At 39.9% G+C, this 19784-nt stretch overlaps 1 pseudogene; it reads right to left on the bottom strand.

Annotated features, from left to right (window-relative positions):
• Positions 1–1659: 1659 nt before the first annotated feature.
• LOC132020230 (olfactory receptor 5AK2-like) lies at positions 1660–9407 on the bottom strand (annotated as a pseudogene).
• Between the last annotated feature and the right edge of the window lie 10377 nt (positions 9408–19784).

Raw genomic sequence — 19784 nt, forward strand, 5'->3', positions numbered from 1 at the left:
AGTAAGACGTAAAGCATGGGCACTTAAAAAAAAAAAAATTCTTTACTTATTTGAGCATGGAGCTGGGGTGGGGGGAGAGAGTGAGGGAGAGAGAATCTCCAACAGACTCTCACTGAGCAAGGAGCCCCACATGGCTAGATCCCAAGATCCTGAGATATGACCTGAGCCAAAATCAAGAGTCAGACACTTGAGGCACCAGGATGGCTCAGTCATTAAGCTTCTGCCTTTGTTTCAGGTCATGATCCCAGGGTCCTGGGACCGAGCCCCAACTTGGGCTCCCTGCTCAGCATGGAGACTGCTTCTTCCTCTCCCACCCCACCCCTGCTTGTGTTCCCACTCTTGCTGTCTCTCTCTCTCTCTGTCAAATAAATAAATAAAATCTTAAAAAAAAAAAGAGTCAGACACTTAACTGACCAAGTGCCCCAAGTATGAACCCTGTTAAAAATTAAACATTTATTCACATCCATTCTCTTTTTTTCTCACTTTCTTTATCCATGAAAAAGCTCAAGAAGGATCCATAACAAATGTTTAGTGGTTATCCCTGGGCATGGGAGTGGAGAGAGAAAGTCTTTAAACATAAAAACTTCAGCACCTTTTCTTTTTGAGATAGCTTTAACTGTTTTAAGAAGGAAGAGGAAGGGGCGCCTGGGTGTCTCAGTGGGTTAAGCCTCTGCCTTCGGCTCAGGTCATGATCTCAGGTCCTGGAATCAAGCCCTGCATCAGGCTCTCTGCTCAGGAGGAAGCCTGCTTCCTCCTCTCTCTCTGCCTGCCTATCTGCCTACTTGTGATCTCTGTCTGTCAAATAAATAAAAAAAATCTTAAAAAGGAAGAGGAAGAGAAAGAAGTAAAGGCTGCTTGTAATGATGTGACAAAGTGAGGTGATTTATGTAAAATTCCCAGCACAGGGCCTGGCATTGAATGGTTACTCAGAATTGGTCATAATAACCCATGCAAATAATGTATGAAAATAGCTTTCATTTATTTATTCTTTTAATCTGAAGATCCCTTCTTCCACTGCCATTAGATTACCAGGGATGAAGGGCTTATCCATGGTCTTGGGTGAAACATTTCTAGCACTCAGTGGGATGATATGTGGCTGATTTTGAAAAATGGGATTTGCTTTGTTTTACTTACACCAGAGTTGCCTCCAGATTCTCCTTCTGCAGCCGGTGCTGGCTGATTGCCTCCAGGGTCTTTCTGCGTGCTTTCTTCTAATTGGGGAGTTTATAGCTAGGGCCTAAGGGATCAATATTAGCTCCCTCAAGAATCTGAGATTCCGGGGGCTGAGTTGGATTGGAATAAACAACAGTTATTTTCTGCTGAAAACTTTTAAGCTTTCTAGATAGGATAAATTTAATTCATGGTACTGGCATTAGGGATGTGTGTGTGTGTGTGTTGCCTTGTTATAAAACAACTCTTTAAAAATTTTTTTTGGTTATAAATCAGGTTGAACAAGTTTTTGAAAAAGATTTATTTATTTGAGAGTGAGTTTGGCGAGAGGGAGCGGGAGAGAATCTCCAGGATGACTCCCCACTGAGTGCGGAGCCAGAGGTGGGGCTCAGTCTCAGGACCCAAGAGATCATGACCTGAGTAGAAACTAAGAGTCAATAATCAACTGAACCCTGCAGGCACCCCAGGTTGAACAATTTTTTAATATGTCTAAGAATCTGTGTTTAGATCCAAAAAGTTGACCTTGTCACCATAATCAGCAAAAAACATGGTTATCTGAAAAAAAAAAAAACAAAGCTAGTCTTAATTTAGGGGCATAGGCCCATAATGTGACAAAGAGGGTTACTACTATGTAAACATATATATTTTTTATTATTATTATGTTCAGTTAGCCAACATACAGTACAGCATTAGTTTTTGATGTGGTGTTCAATGATTCATTAGTTGTGTATAACATCCAGTGCTCATCACAATACATGTTGTGATGAGCCTCTTTAATACCCATCACCTGGTTACCCCATCCACTCAACTCCCTCCCTTATGCAATCCTCAGTTTGTTTCCTGGAGTCCAGAGTCTCTTATAGTTTGTGTCCCTCTCTGAGTTCTTTCCACTTAGTTTTTTCTTCCTTCCCCTGTGGTTTTCTGTGCTATTCCTTATGTTCCACATATGAGTGAAACCATATGGTAACTGTATTTCTCTTCTTGACTTATTTGGCTTAGCATAAGACCCTCCATTTCCATCTGTGTTCATGCAAATGGTAGATATTCATCCTTTCTGATGACTGAGTAACATGCCATTGTGCATATGAACCACATCTTTATCTATTTATCTGTTGAAGGGCATCTCGACTCCTTCCACCATTTGGCTATTGTTGCTATGAACATTGGGGTACAGGTGCCCCTTCTTTTCACTGCATCTGTATCTTTGGAATAAATGCCTGGTGGTGCAATAGTGTGTTGTAGGGTAGTTCTAATTTTAACATCTTGAGGAACACCCATACGGTTTTCCAGAGTGGCTGTACCAGCTTGCATTCCACCAACAGTGTAAGAGGGTTCCCCTTTCTTCACATCCTCTCCAACATTGGTTGTTTTCATTCTTGTTAATTTTGGCCATTCTAACTGGTGTAAGGTGGTATCTCCCTGTGGTTTTGATGTGTATTTCCCTGATGGCTAGTGATGATGGTGAATTGATATTCGATATTACTTGTTGCATGACAAATGTCTCAGTTAGGAATGTGTTCTACTCCTGGTAGGAAAAAACCCCACAATTTACTTTGGCTTACAAAAACAGGGACTTATTTTTCCTTTATAACAACAGTTTGGAGGTTTTGACTTGTACTTTCCTTTTTTTTTTTTTTTTTACATAGAAAAAGTAACAATATTTGTCTGGAATTATTTAATTTCATTTGACATGATTGATCTCAAATTTTTAAGTATCCTATTTTTGCTGATTTGAGTTCTAACAAAATAAAAATATAGTAGATAAAATAATCGTCATAATTGTCATGTAACATATTTATTTATTTATTTATTTATTTTCATCGTGAAAATTCGTTGTTTTTGCACCACACCCAGTGCTCCATGCAATCTGTGCCCTCCCTAATACCCACCACCTGTTTCCCCCAACCTCCCACCCCGCCGCCCCTTCAAAACCTTCAGATTGTTTTTTAGAGTCCATAGTCTTTGATGGTTCACCTCCCCTTCCAATTTCCCCCAACTCCCTTCTCCTCTCCATCTCCCCTTGTCTTCCATGCTATTTGTTATGCTCCACAAATAAGTGAAACCATATGGTAATTGACTCTCTCTGCTTGACTTATTTCATTCAGCATAATCTCTTCCAGTCCCGTCCATGTTGCTACAAAAGTTGGGTATTCATCCTTTCTGATGGAGGCATAATACTCCATCGTGTATATGGACCACATCTTCCTTATCCATTCATCCATTGAAGGGCATCTTGGTTCTTTCCACAGTTTGGCGACCGTGGCCATTGCTGCTATAAACATTGGGGTACAGATGACCCTTCTTTTCACTACATCTGTATCTTTGGGGTAAATACCCAGTAGTGCAATTGCAGAGTCATAGGGAAGTTCTATTTTTAATTTCTTGAGGAATCTCCACACTGTTCTCCAAAGTGGCTGCACCAACTTGCATTCCCACCAACAGTGGAAGAGGGTTCCCCTTTCTCTACATCCTCTCCAACACACGTTGTTTCATGTCTTGCTAATTTTGGCCATTCTAACTGGTGTAAGGTGATATCTCAATGTGGTCTTGATTTGTATTTCCCTCATGGCTAGTGATGATGGTGAATCGACATTTGCATGACAAATGTCTCACTTAGGAATGTGTTCTACTCCTGGTAGAAAAAAAAAACAATTTACTTTGGCTCACAAAACAGAGACTTATTTTTCCTTTATAACCATAGTTTGGAGGTTTTGACTTGTACTTTCCTTTTTTTTTTTTTTTTTTTTTACAAAGAAAAAGTAACAATATTTGTCTGGAATTATTTAATTCTATTTGACATGATTGATCTCAAATTTTTAAGTATTCTATTTTTGCTGATTTGAGTTCTAATAAAATAAAAATATAGTAGATAAAATAATCATCATAATTGTCATGTAACGTTTTGAAAGAAAACCTATGGAGGCATTTCCTTTACCATGAAAATTTGGGTAAAATACATTTGTATTTGAAAATCACACCTTAATCTAAAAGAATACACACAGAGGCAATTATATTAGAGATTTAGAAAAATAAAACCAAAATATTGAACCCAAATCCATCTTATAAATTTGAAATTGAGTTCACCAACCAGTTAAAATAAGCTTAGTCAAACTTGGCATTTCATTTTCTTATTGTCTGTCATATTTTCCCCCCAAATTAAATTGACAGATGACGTTAGTAGCTTCTCATTTTCTAAAAACTCAAGTAAAACTAGTCATAGGTCAAACTATTCTTTTCAGTCATTCATTGACTTGCACTTTTCTAATTTGCTTAATCTTTCCCATGTGCTGGTTGCCTCACTGTCTGACCTGCCTACTATAGTTCTAAATATCACATTCCTTTCAAAGCAGAAAAAAGGATCCAGGAAGGTAGGGTGACAAACATATATTTGTGTATATGAATATGAATACAAATATATACTCTTTATTAGGAAAATGCAAGCTTTCCCCCAATCCAGCAGATTTTCCCTCACATCTCACTGGCTGGAAATGTGTTGTATGAGTAGCAGAGGTCTCAGTGTCTTGTGCTACATCTCCTCAGCTATTTGATTTCATGCATCTGTAGTGGACAGCGCTGTGTGTGTTATAGGGTTTCCTATAGTGTCTCTCTGCTTCTCTACCTCAGGAATGTCTCTGAAGCCTGAGGATGACCTTGGGTGACCTCCATGCAATGGGGCAGAAGGATTGAATAACAGTCTTGTCCTTCAGGGACTGAGACTGAGTTCTAGTTTCCAGGGTGTAAATCAGCTAAGTTATTTGCCCTTTCCTTACTTCTGTTTTTCTATATCTCATGCTTCCTGCTCTCTGTTGTTTGGGATAACTCCCACCCAAAAGGTTAGCAAATTGCACAGTGTGGGAAAACTGTTCCCATTGGACTGATGTCACTTCAGACACCAGTCAAAAGTCCAGGGGTCCTTAGGACCACCCCCATTTGCAGCTGGTTACAAATGTGGGGGCTTTTCCACAATCACCCTCAGGCTTGGCAATTCATTAGAATGACACACTGAACTCTGGTGATTTGGACTGAATGTTTGTGTCCCTCCAAATCCTTCTGTCAAAATCCTAATCTTCAATGTGATGGTATCAGTTGGTGAAGATTTTGGAGGAGGCACATCTCAAGGGTGTAGTCTGATGAGTGGGATTCATGCTTTTATAGAAGAGACCCCAGAGAGCTCTCTAGATCTTTTTCTATCATTGAGGACACAGCAGAGATTGGCAGTCTGCCATCCAGAAGGCGGTTCTCTGACCATGTTGACACCTTGATCTCAGACTTCTAACTTCCAGAACCAAATTTCTGTTTTTTAGAAGCCACTCAGTCTATGGTAATTTGTAAAAGAGTCCAAACTGGCTAACACATCAGGAAAGAACTCTACATATAATTTTAGTTTAACTATAATAAAAAGATACAAGTTAAAAGTAGCCAAAGGAAGAAATGCATAGGGCAAATTTTGTGAGGATCCAAACACAAAAATTCCATCATCCTCAGAACATCAACATGTAGCAACACACATGGAGTACTGCTGACCTGGGAGACTCACCTTTAATATCCAGATTCTTTGTGGTTATAGGTATGACATATTTTTCATGTGGCTGATCTCTCCTTCTCAGCTTTAGCCCCCAAGTCTCTCTGAACGTTAGAACTAATGAGGCGTGTCTCAAAGCTTCTATGATAAATCACAATGTTAGGTTGTTCAGTGGCCAAATTCTCCAGGAAAACAAAGACGCCCCTGTCAGGAATGATATTCCAGGGGCTTACAGATCACCCCAGTAGCTGAAGACATAGAATAGACTGCTCTTTAGGTTATGGTTAATTCTTCACACCTCCTGCATATGTTATCTTTACCCAAGTACGTATCCCAGCAAAACAAACTAAGACATATGCCATCCTAGCTACAAAGAAAGCTGAGAAGTGTAATATCTTTTTACCTGACTGCATCATCTTCCACACAAAGCAGGAGTAAAAGGAGAATGGACAACCAGCTACATTTTGCAGCAGGAGGTGAGTAGACAATTTGTCTTTCAGCTTCTGTAGGTATTCTTTTTCTTTGTGTCTTTCTTGTTCCAAATTTTTGTGTGTGATGCTATATTTTCTTCCATCTTGGTCTAGACTAATATTTTCTGTAAAGTTAGTCATCTGGCTCATCATCAACTTCAAATTTTGGTTGACTAATTGAGTTTCTATCATAATGTTTTAGAGACAGTTGCCAGACCTGAAACACCCTTTAAATCATGGGCTGTTGATGATTTATGAAACAATAAGGTGTAGCTGGCGACTGATGAAACAATGTATGATTATGCATCAGACCATTACTACTCTATATGGGGAAAGGGAAGTTTTTCTTTTGGATAAGTGCTAACAATCCCTGACCATTCCCTGTCACAGCCCAGATCAACCATTTCTTTCTTCATATAAATTTCACAGATTTCATTGCTTATGTCCATGTGTCACAGAACTTATTTCCTTTTGGGATTTCTTTCACCTTGGTAATTGAATGCAGAGTACTCTGTGACTCTCCATTTTGCACCCTATTTCCATCTTGGCCATTTAGACTTCCCAAAATGTACCAAGTTTTTGTTTCATCATCTTTCCCCTCCAGCTTTACTGAGGTATACATGGCAAAGTTTATATATATTTGAAATGTACATCTTGATATTTTGACACAAGTATTCATTGTAAAATGATCACCACAATCAAACTCATTGACATATCCGTCACTTTATATGATTACAATTTTCCTTTTTCTGCCTCCTTAGCAAATTTCTAATATACAATATAGTATTTTAACAATAGACACCATATTGTACATTAGTCTCTGATTTTCCAGGGTCTCAGGGCACCCTTTGTCTAATTTGCTAATAACTCTTTAGCAACTGATCCTGATCCTGGTTTCTGAAGGTACTCGGACCTTCCCTTTATAGAAGGTCTCCTCCTTTACGTGGAGTCTTTGCTGGGAAGACTCGGGTCATCCCACATCGACTCCAGGTTAATTTTTTCTCTTCTTTCAGGATGGATGCAAAATATCATATTTGAAAAATATTTCTTCTTCTCTTTTTGTTTTCCGTTTCTTTCTGCTTTACTTAACAATACATTTTCTGACAGATCATTAGTCTGTCTGGTGTAATTTTCATGTGAAACTTGTTTTCTCATGTAACTAGCATGGCCTATTTAGATTCATGTGGTGGTTCCCATCATTTGTCCTCAATCTACTTACTTAAACACTTCTGGTAACAGCTTATCTTCCTGATTCAAAGGGCTCTTGGACTCCCTTCAACTTCTCATTGAATTCCTATGGTTTAAAGTTATTTTTCTAGATTAAAATGATTGATGCCCTTTCATAAGTAAATTGTTTAGGTTTTTGGATCAATCTACATTCTAGTTTTTCTATCTTAAGTAGGGAGAGATATAGAAAATATTTCTGGAAGTTTCCTTACCTTATGCAAGAAAGAGATGGATTTGGAATGAAGAGGGTAACTAATGACAAACATAAGTCATAATCATATAAGAAATAAGTGTTTTCAAATACTAGAGAATGTAACTAATATGGAACTATTAAGTAGGAAGGATAGCCAGAGTCACAAGGGATTTTACAAAATAGTGCATTTATTTTACATTCATGCTTATACAATAATTGGAACAGAACATATGAAAAGTTTCTTTGTAAATAATTTAGGGAAGTCATTTAAGTGAAAGGAAAATAATGAACTTCAATTTTAATATTGATTATCTACAAAATGGAGGTTTTCTAGTCTTTAAGAACACATCTGAAATATATTTCAAGCAACTAAATACTTTATGAAGTCTGTACATACTTTTTAATATTTTAAATAATCTCAATAAAATATGGAAAGTCTGAGACATATTTCTCAAACTCTATTCAGGAGGAAATTAGTTCCAAGAGATGTTACCATATTTCTTGCATCTTAAGAACTTACCTATTGAAAAGCATTGGCCTAAGACGTGAATGTGTTCCCAACTTTAGAAACATTACACAATGGTCAAATATCCCTACCTGATGCTCTGATGTGCTGATTTTAAAAACTTGGGTCCAGCCTAGAAGAACTTTTTCTTCATCACTTTTAGAGCTTATTTTATTTTATTTTTAATTTATTTTTTATTTTCAGCATAACAGTATTCATCATTTTTGCACCACACCCAGTGCTCCATGTAATCTGTGCCCTCTATAATACCCACCACCTGGTACCCTGACCTCCCACCCCCCTGCCCCTTCAAAACCCTCAGATTGTTTTTCAGAGTCCATAGTCTCTGATGGTTCACCTCCCCTTCCAATTTCCCTCAACTCCCTTCTCCTCTCTAACTCCCCATGTCCTCTAGGCTATTTGTTATGCTCCACAAATAAGTGAAACCACCTCCTTGTTTCTCAGGCTATAGATCAGGGGGTTCAAAATGGGTATCACAATGCCATAAAAGAGAGGACACTTTCATATTCCCCTAGGTATTGTTAGCCTGAGGCTGCAAGTACATGTGTGATAGGGTTTTACAGGAACTAATTACTGCTATCAGGTGGGAGGCACATGTGGTGAAGGCTTTTTTCTTTCCTGCAGCAGAAGACATCTTCAGGATGGCAGCCATGATATACATGTAAGAAAAGATGACAACCAACACAGTGAACATCAAGTTAAATCCTACAAAGACAAGGAGCATGATGTTGATGTCAATGTTAGAGTATGAAAAAGCGAGAATTGGGGGGACTTCAAAGAAAAAGTAATTGATGGTATTGGATTTGCAGAAGTACAGTGAAAGTGTAAAACCTGTATGCACAGAAGTATTTATTGAACCCATGACATATGAACCAGCTACCAATTGGGGGCAGGCTCTTTGGGACATGATTGTGAGATAGTGAAGTGGGTTACAGAAGGCTACATAATGGTCCACTGCCATAGCAGCCAGGACATAGCAGTCACTGAGTGCAAATGTTGCATAAAACAATCATTGTATTACACAGCCCTCAAATGATATAGACTTATTTTCTAATACGAAGTTTTGCAGCTTCTTGGAAGTGATAACAGAGGAATAACAAATATCAACAAAGGCCAAATGTTGTAGGAAAAAGTACATAGATGTTTGAAATCTGGAATCTGTCTTGATGAGTAGGATCATTCCACAGTAGTCACACAGATGACCAGAAATACAATGAAGAGGATGTATCAAAACTTGTATAGGGCACCAAATCCCAGAAGAAAGAATTCAGTCACTTCAGTGCTATTTTCTTTTGTCATGGCTACTGAAGTCTAGAAAGGACCAAGAAGAAGATGACCAAGAACAGAAAGAGAATCTTTGCAACTTCTTAAAATAAGTTTCTTATATTTCAGCCACCTGTTTTTAAGTTCACTTCTTATGGCAAACACTCACAAAAAAGATATATTGTTTTCTATATTTCTACTACTGCCCTGATAAGTAATCACCACATAAAAAGTGATATGTGAGCCATGGATTCATTTTCAAAGCTGAAGATCTCATAGAAGATACACTTCTAATATGTGTGATTTTAAGAAACATATATTAACACATGTTTCCACTGTATTAAACAGGTATCCCTATTTGCTGGCAACAATATTCAAATATGATTTTGCACCTTTTCTTTACTAGCAGGTTTTTCTCAGCCATTTATCCATCTAATCCTGGTCAAGCTCCTGAAATTAGAAGCATGAATTAGAGAAATTTTCTGAGGTCTGGTCATGGTTTACACATGTTTGACTTCAGAATGTCTTTCTACAACTATCCTTAGCATACAACTCCCATCTTTTCATGCCAGAAAGTCCTCTCATTTTATATATGTACACACATGCATATACATGTGCATATATAGAAGGAAGGACAACAGAATCACTCATGTTTTAATGCCAAAAATGGTTCCCTTGGATCTAATCATCATGGAGCAACTTGAAAAAATCTGGATGATAGGAAATTCTACAAATTAACTGGCTTAGACACTTAAAAAATATCAATTTCATAAAAAGCAGACAAATATAATACAAAGCAGGAGACGGTTCTAGATTTAATAAGAGTGGGAAGACATTGCAACTAAATTCAATATACAATCCTTAACTGGCTCCTGGATCTGCAAATACAACATCTGCTAAAGATATTGCGAGCAAAGTGGGGGAAATTATAATAGTGAATATATATAATGTAATTTCATCAATATCAAATTTCTTTGGTGGGAACAGGTGGTTATAATAGAGATTTTCTTTGTTTGCAAAAGGGACATGCCAGATATCTCTCATCTGTCCATTTTTCTGAGTAGAGATAAAGCAAAAGGGAAAGAAAAATAATTGGTTAATGTAGGTGAAGTGCATCCCAGTGCTCACTGAACCATCATTTTAACTATTATGAAGGTTTTACATCTATATGTAAGAAGTTAATGAAAAACATCGATAAAACACTGTCGTACAGAAACAAATGGAGAGAGTTTACCACCAAATGTTGCGCACTAAATATGCTTGTAAGGACTGTTGCTCAGAAGAGGGTTATATGATCCTTAAAAAAGTTTCAGAAACAAGAAGAAATGGGGAGCTTAGAAATTGGTAAACAGGTCAAAAAATAAGAGTAAATAGAGGTAGCATAAAATATTAATAATATTTTCCATTGAGAAAAGGTCAAGAAACTGAAAAATCTTCTGATACTGATAGATTAGAGGGTTCATTAGATGTACGCTCTAAAATTCTTAAAACTTTTTTTTAAAAAAAGATTTAATTTATTTATTTGACAGAGAGAGAGATCACAAGTAGGCAGAGAGGCAGGCAGAGAGAAAGGGGAAGCAGGCTCCTCACTGCCCAGAGATCCCGATGTGGGGCTCCAGCCCAGGGCTCCATGACCCTGAGATCATGACCTGAGCCGAAGGCAGAGACAACCTATTGAGCCACCCACGTGTCCTAGGCCTACATTTCTCTACCCGAATTTTAAAATCATAATGCTGAGGAAAGTGCTTCTTGACTAATTACAGTAAGATATAATACTGGTGCTTCTATGGTATTGGTGATATTTTATATTCATAGATATCTGGTGATTACCTGTGTTTGTTGTATATTCTGTATGTCTTGTTTTAATTATTAAGTATGTCTTGTATATGTTTTACACACCCTAAGTTGCCTTTCAAGTGCAGTTTATAGGAATACTGAACTAACTCTCAGCAAGTCAAAATGCTGCCAGTTTTTTTTTTTTTTTTAATTAAAGCCACACTTCCTTTACACGACATTAGAGAAATGAGACTATTACCATTTTAAGGGTTAAAAGAGGTCAGTCCAAAGGAAAAATCCAACATCTCAGGTGTTGAAAACAATGGTCAGAGATTTTGGATCTAAATTGGTAAGCTAATTACATCCAGTCCTCAAGTTCAATTTTTATGTTGGTTCTCTGTGACAAAAGTTAAAGTTAATAGTGTTCAAAGGAGATACAAACCATATGCTGTTTGACTTTAGTTCAGCAAACTAATCTCATTGTATCACAGGATATAGAAAACTTCCCTAAAATAAGTGGCTTTACAATTGGTTCTAGAACTGTATTTGGGATTATATAAGAAAGAGACATGTATGGCCAGGGAAAGCAGCTCCAAGCAGAGGAAGTATTTGAACAAATGCATGGTGATGTTGGCCCACAAGCTAAAGGAAAGACACAATAGGGAGTCCATTATATACAAATAAGGAGTGTTGCTCTAATTAGGAATAATTTCTATATTAAATGACTATGGAATTTTTATGTGCATCTTTCAAAGATATTTTCCCTCCCAATATTATTGACATAAAATTGAATGTAATATTGTAGATGTTTAAGATGTGATTGTGAGGATTTGATACACATGTATATTGCAAAATAATAGTTAACATATCCTTCACCTCACATTATTATCATGTTGTTGTTATGGTGAGAATATTTAAAATCTACTCTTACAACAACTCTCACAATACAGTATTGTTAACTAGAATCACCACACTGTACATCAGATCCCTGGAACTTATTCCTTTTCTAACTGAAAATTTGTTCCCTTTGACCAACATGTCCCCATTCCCTCCATCCTCTGGCCCCCAGCAACTACTGCTCTACTCGAAGATATTCTTAAATAAAGTTAAGTTGTATGTAGATCCAACTTGTTCCATTCCCACAGTGTTAGCTGGTAACCAAGACGAACTCTTTTAGCTTCAAAACTTTTACTGTGCATTGACAGTATTCAAGTGTTTTAGGAACTGAATGTCAAAAATGCTCCCAGCTCACTCCATCAGTACATCTTGCTACTCTGTTTCAACTTTTGATCTTCCGGAGTCTGCAAAGAACCAGAGATAAAATACCTGTTATATTCCTCTGACTTCTCGGCTTGGATTTTCCTTCGGGATACTGGGTCCAAGGGTCTGCTTAGAAAAACACTTGCTATAAGGTGATATTTTTGCTTTTGCTACAAATGGGGGAGGGCAGTTTTTTTGAGGGCTGTTGGATTAAGATCTATTCCCGTAAGAATCTCAAACACTGGGGGCTGAGTTGAGGGCATAGTGTTGAACTTCTCAGCTGAGACCATTAAAGTTTTTCTTTTTTCAAGTTTCTATCCTTTAGGGAATTTGCATCTTGTTTACTCCTATGAGTTTGGGGACCATCTGTTCCAACCTGGGGCCAATCTTGGTTTTGGAAATCCGCTTTTGCCTGCTGGATCTTTCTACTCTAAACTTTAGTTTCTCTGTGTATAAAATAGGAAGATGTGGTTCCCTCAGAGGGAGCCACATCTGTGTTGTGTTGGAAGAGCAAGTAAGGGAATGCATATGCATATATCTTGAACAACAAAGGACTTGGCCATGAGAGAGGTTATCAGGATTATCATTGCTAGAAGTCTTCTCCTAATCAAAGTGCCCCTTCTTCTCATTGCAGTGCCTGTTATCATTGTCATTTACCTTGCTGACTCTCTGGGATGTTGCACAGACAGGCAAGTTCCTCAGTGGAAGCTCTGTCTGCAACCTCAGTGAAGCCATTCACATGCCCTTCTAACTTGATTATCTCCATGCCTCATTTCATTAGTCCCGTGGCATCATTAAAAGAAAGTTCACAGGCGTTATCCTATAGTTCTAGACCATCACTTCAGAGAGCTCTTTAGGACTCTTCCCTGAGTGCAAGTGCCTAATGAGTGATTCTGCAGAGTTGAAATTCTTCTCTTCCAGAGATAGAGGTCCTGGCAGGAACTGTGACTGAAGAGCAATAGGTTGTTCTAAATTCCTGCTTTTTTTGCCTCTTCTTCTCATATTTGGTGTCCAGTGGTTATCATGCCATATTAAGAGTCTGTCTCTCCAAACCACAAGAGACTCTTAATCTCACAAAACAAACTGAGGGTTGCTGGGGTGCAGGGAGGTGGATAGGGAGAGGGTGGATGGGTTATGGACACTGGAGAGGGTATGTGCTATAGTGAGTTCTGTGAAGTGTCTAAGCCTAATGGTTTGCAGACCTGTACCCCTGGGGCAAATAATACATTATATGTTAATTAAAAAAAAGAGGCTGTCTCTCTTGGTCTTCTTCCTAGGAAAATGGATGAAGTGATAGGGCTGGCTGGCATAGGGATTTAAAGCATGAACTCTCAGAGTCAGTTGGCCTGGGTCCAAATCCTGACTTTCTCCCTAACTGGGTAAACATGAGCAAATTACCTAACCTCTTGGAGACTTTGGACTTCAGGTTTCATGGATTTAAGGATGGAATCATGCATTCAGTAATTTAATCCGTGTTTATTGAAGTGCTCAATAAATTTGAATCTGTTGCCTGGTTACCTACTAAGTAACAGACCTTGTTCTAGTCGTCCTTTGATGGAACAAATGCCGACTGGGCTAGAAGGATAATCCAGAATAACACATGAATGGGTGTGAATGAAAGAGGCATACTCTCTGGTGGGGAAATCTGCCCCTTCTACTTTATGGTGGTGACTACTGAGAGCACCAAACCAACACTGGTAATACTAATAAAACGTATTTAGTGTTGGCCATTAGGAAACATTGGGCTCAAAGATTTTACACGGATTGTCTTGTTGAGTCTGTGCACAACCTTATGGCATAAGCACTGTTATTATCTGCATTTTATAGATAAAGGAACTACCTCTCAGAGATGGGAAGTGAGTCAGCCATGACTGCAGGGGTAGTACAATATGCATATGGAATTCAAGTAAGTCACTTTGAATCCAGAATTTAAGATCTAAGTCACCAGGTCTGAGCCAGAACCAAAGTTGAAAAAGAAACCGAATAGCAAAATCCTGTCTTTTTGAGGAAAAACATAAATTCACTGATTTTATGTGAAATGTGCAATGTCGATGCAATAGATATTATTACACTTGTCATATGGGAGGCCTTGCACTAGGCACCAGGATCACATAGGAAATAGGAACATATGGATATGATTTTCATGGAAGTTGCATCCTAGTGTGTGTGCAGAGCAGAGTAAGCACAGGGAAACCCATTAAAAGGCAAGACAATTTCCAACATGGGTAAATGATTTAAGCAAAATAAAATGCTGGATAATCCATGGAATAAACACATGAATGGGTGTGGAGTGATGGTGTCTGATAAGAGGTCCCACCTTAGTCTGGAGAGGCCTCCTTATAGAGATGAAAGGGAAAACCAAAACCACCTGTGGGAAAGTATAGTGCACAATCCTTAAAGTGGGAACTGGAATGAACCTGGTCTATTGGTGTGTTCCAAGGGCAAGAAAGTGAGCTGGAAGGACTGAAGGGGACATGTTACACATGGGGTCAGAAACCTGGGCAAATGCCTTATGACACAGAGCCTTCAGGAGTTTGAATGTTATCCTGGTGTGATAAGGAGTCATCATAGTAGAGTTTCATTGTGGGAGAAGTGACATTAGACATATTGCTTTGGACAGATTATTCCTGCTGTTGATTAGACTTAGATAAGAGCAAGAATAGAAGTTGGAAGATCTTTGATGAGGCTCATGCCATCTTTCTTTTGAAAGATAACAGGGGCTTGAATTAGAATAGTATAAGGGATATGGAGACAATGATATTTAGTTGCATTGTTTTGAAGAGGTAGTTTACAGGAAAATTGCTTTTGGTTTGAATTTAGGTAGGGAAAGAGAGAGAAAACCAAGTTGGGCTTTTAGATGCTTGTTCTGATCAACTGTGTGAATGATGGGGCCATTTAACTGGGAAGGAGAAGACAGAAGAAGTAGGTCAAAATAAAGTACAGATAAAGCAGATAAGACATTGCCACAAAACAAACCCTCAGTTTAACTGACACATAAAATGGAGTTCAAAAAGCTTTGTGAGAGGCTTGGTCAAAACTGAAAATGGTGAAAAGCTAACAGCAATCCAGAGGGGTCTAAGGAGATAAAGGCTGGATTCCTTCCGCCTCATTATAGAACTTCTCACAGAGTAAATGATCCCTGGAGCACTCCTTAGGGGCAGAGGCAAGGGTCATCCAGCAGTTTGGTGCAAAAGCAAACAGAATCCAAACAACCAGGGTTCCCCTACCTGCTGATCCTTGAGTTGTTTAAACTAAGGAAGGCCAGTTAGAGTCCATTACGTTGAGGTCAGCTGAGTCCTTCCTAGCCTCCTGCAGACATGAACAGGTACCCCACAATGAGTCTAGCAGCTTTGAGAGAAGAGTAGCTCTTGGGATTAAGATCTATTCCCATAAGAATCTCAAACAGTGGGGGCTGAGTTGAGTGCATGGCATTGAACTTCTCAGCTGGCACCATTAAAATTTATTTTTCCCCCAAGTTTCTATCCTTTAGGGGAATTTACATCTTGTTTACTCTGATGAGTTTGAGGACCATCTCCAAATATCTTCCTTTCTGACAGTCTAGCTTGTTATTAAGGCTGCATAAGTAAGGCACATTGATACTTGTCACTCGAAACACTTACCTGTTTCTCATAGCTCCATCCAGCTCCATGTACAAAGAATGTGAGGCTCACCTGGACGGAGACCTGGCTCTGATTAATTCTGGTCACCTTCTTTGTGTCAGCTGGTAGTAGGCTTTGGCCCTCAATTCCATAAATACCTTTGGATAGGGGCATTTCCTAGGCTTATAATATCATCATGATCATTTAAGATGTTCTATGAACAGGGAAAGGTAAGATTTAGAATGATACCAGCTTTATGGGATTGAAAAATTTCCAAAATGACTGATGCCTCACGGTTCCTATATGGCTAAGGGATTTTGTTACAAAAGATGGAAGAACTCAATTTATTCAATCATTCAACAGATATTCACCGAGTACCTGATTTGATTCTGGTACATTCTGGGCTCTGATGGTCTCACAGTGAGCAAGAGATAAGTTTTGGACTCTTGCTTGTCAGGAAGTTTACATTCTGGTAGGTGAAAGATATGAAATACTATTGAAAATTATTAGTAAAAATTTTGAGGGCATGTGAGGACCTGCAGGTACATGATAATCCCTCTGGGTATGAAAATTACTAGAACCAGATGAGAATTTAGCTACCTTCCTGTCTCCCTCCCTAGCTTAATTTAGCATGCGAGAAATCCAAGGCAGAGAGGTCAGAGCACAGTAGACATTGTTGCCAGTGCAGTGGGAATGTGTTCTTAGTCCAGTGCCTAGCAGTACTTGGCTATGGAGATAGGCATCCTGGGTTCAAGTTCTGCCTCCACTACCTATCACCTGTGTGGCCATGGGCAATTTACTCAACTTCTCTGTGCTTCTGTTTCCTCTCCTATAAAATGAGGATAATAGCATCAATATTTTGGTGAGGATATTTGTAAGTGACTGACACAGAGTAAGTGCTAAGTACCTGTTAGCTGGTATTAGAATAATTAATATTGCCTGAGCTTCCCAATAATCTACAGCAAAGTGCCTGTGGGGGAGGACAGTGGGGACTGCTTTCCTTCCAGCTCAGCCACAGGAGCAGCACGTTCAGGGCCAGGTAGCGGGGGCTGGTGGGGATGCCATTCTCCAGCAGGAGTCGTCCAAGTCTGCATATGTACTCTGGATAGAAAGACGAGCCCTCAAATGGGAAGGTAAGATTCCTAGATGTGGGGAAAAGGGAGGCCGATTCTGCTGCCTAGACTCCGTTTGCCTCCAGCTTTTCCAACCTCTTTTCCCTGTGGAGGCCCTCCTGCGAGGTCTTCTGGAGCCTGGCAGCCCCTTCCCACACTGCTCACCCCCTAACACCTCTGCCCCGTTCTCTGCAATCCCCGAATTCCCTTCTCCCTCTCGCCTCCTCCCTTCCCTCAGGGGCCTTTTCCCCCACAAGGCTGCACCCCTCCAGCCAGTTTCTCTCCCTGCTGTTGTCATCTATCCCGGCTTCTCCTTGCTCCCCCTCCACATTACCTGCCTTGACTCCTCAACCTGTAGCGTGACAAAGGCAGCTCCTGCATAGATACCCAGCGACACCCTTGTAACCCCTCGCTCCTGCTATTTTTGACAGCCCTGGACTGTCTTAATTTTATCCTTCTTTTTAATTCATATGACTCTTGGCTTCTTTATAAAATTGTCAACTCCTTGAGGGCAGAACAATGGCGTGCCCGCATTCTATGTGCCTGCAGCCTGCCTTAACCACAGCACAGGGTCTCCATAGTTCCTTGCTGGGTCCTCTGAAGTGGGCATCAGAATCCTTTTGCAAAAAGTGCTGTCCTGGATAGTGTTGGTGGCTTGGCACCAGGAAATTGCATCCTCTGCAGGACCACTGGGAGATGTGGTGGATGGCTTGAGGTGGAGAAAAGGAGTCCCCAAAAGGAATCCCCAAAGAAGGACTATCTACTGAGTACCCCCTCTGGGCCCGCACCAGAAGACACATAGGCCCAAATCACTGCTCTCAAGGAACTCATGTTATTTCCCCATTCTCCTTCCACTTTATAAATGACAAAGACACACTTAAATTCATTTACTCATTTAGGATGCACTCTTCCAGGTTTCTGTATTAAAAGCTATATTCTAGGGGCGCCTGGGTGGCTCAGTGGGTTAAGGCCTCTGCCTTCAGCTCAGGTCATGATCTCAGGGTCCTGGGATCGAGCCCCACATCGGGCTCTCTGCTCAGCAGGGAGCCTGCTTCCTCCTCTCTCTCTGCCTTCCTCTGTGCCTACCTGTGATCTCTGTCAAATAAATAAAATCTTAAAAAACAAAACAAACAAAACAAAACACCCCCCTATATTCTAGTGAGATGAGGTGACCAAGAAAGAAGACAATTTCAGATGGCATACATGTTATAAAGGAAAGAAAACAGGTTAGTTTAGGGAATGATAGGCAATGGTGGTAGGGGAGGGCACATGGATTAGGGGAGATTCCAGGGAGGTAGGACATCAAGTTCAAGGTCGCTGCTGAGAGAGAGAGGAGGAGAGGAGGCAAGGAGAACACTCAGGAGGCTAGTACCATGGCTCCTGCAAGGTGACCAGTGACAGGCCTGGTTCTGATACTTTAACATACGTTGTATTTTTAAAGCCCCAATACACGGGTCATTTGTGAATAAAAGAGGTAATCCTAGGAAGGGGCAAACTCATGATCACATGGTTAATTAGTAGGTGTGCAACTTCTATTTTATTTTATTTTTTAATGATTTCGCTTATTTATTTGAGAGAGAGAGAGTGAGAGAGAGCGAGCAGGGGGGAGAGGGAGAAGGAGAAGCAGGCTCCCTATTGAGCAGGACACCCGATGCCTGGCTCAATCCTATCCCATGACCCTCGGATCATGACCGGAGCCAAAGGCAGATCCTCAACAAACTGAGCCACCCAGGTGCCCCTAGAATGCATAATTTTTAAGAGAACCTTCTTTTGGGGGCTGTGGCCATGCACCACTCTGGCTAAAAACTCCCCGTTGGGCTTAGACAGCCTCAAACACTCTCTCTTTAGCTCTGCCTAGTCCTGCCCCCAATAAATCATGCATCGTAACACGAATTCTTTTAATGTAAATCAGTGTTTGCATTTACAGTGAGAAGGAGACCCAAACTGCTCTTGTGCCACCTTTTCCAGTTGTTTGAACAGAGTTCCAAGTTACAGGTGTTAATAATTTCAGCTACTTGTTTTTTGGGTCACGCTGGATAGGCAGCACTAGTGCAGTGACAGGTGGATTCTGGGCAGCAGTTACCAGGAATGTTTTGAATGCTTGTCTGAAGCATAAAGATTATTGACTGTTTTCATCACCAGGTAGGGACGTTTTGTGGATTTGATGGTTGTTCTTAATTGGGAGATTTTTTGTCGGTCACATGGAAATGGTGAAGCTCAATTCACCTGAAGCCTAGAGTTTAAACCCTATTTTGGGTAGAATATTTGTCTTTGGCAAATAAACTACTTCCTCAGCACATCGGAAAGGGCTTAAGAGGTATGGAAAATTACTACCCACCCACCGGCTCACCCACTTCCATTCTGGGACAAATGGAGGTGTGTGTCTTGGTAGAAGGAGTGGGGCATCAGGGAGAGGGAGTTGGTAGGACTTCGGGTAGAGGGGAGTGGCTATTTCCCGACTGATACAGAAGTGTCTCTATCTTTTAATACATGATACACCTGCGGGGACTGTTTCCTGTTTCTTTCTGCAGAACTAGTAGTGAAATTCAGACATCTTCCTTGAAGTGGTGTAGACAAGAATTCTGGTGTAAACCAGAACTGATATGCTGGGACACCCTGATAGTCTGTGACCTTGATCCCTTCATCTCTCAGTTTAGCTGTGTGGG

This window comes from Mustela nigripes, chromosome 1, assembly GCF_022355385.1.
Source record: "Mustela nigripes isolate SB6536 chromosome 1, MUSNIG.SB6536, whole genome shotgun sequence".
Taxonomy (NCBI): Eukaryota; Metazoa; Chordata; class Mammalia; order Carnivora; family Mustelidae; genus Mustela; species Mustela nigripes.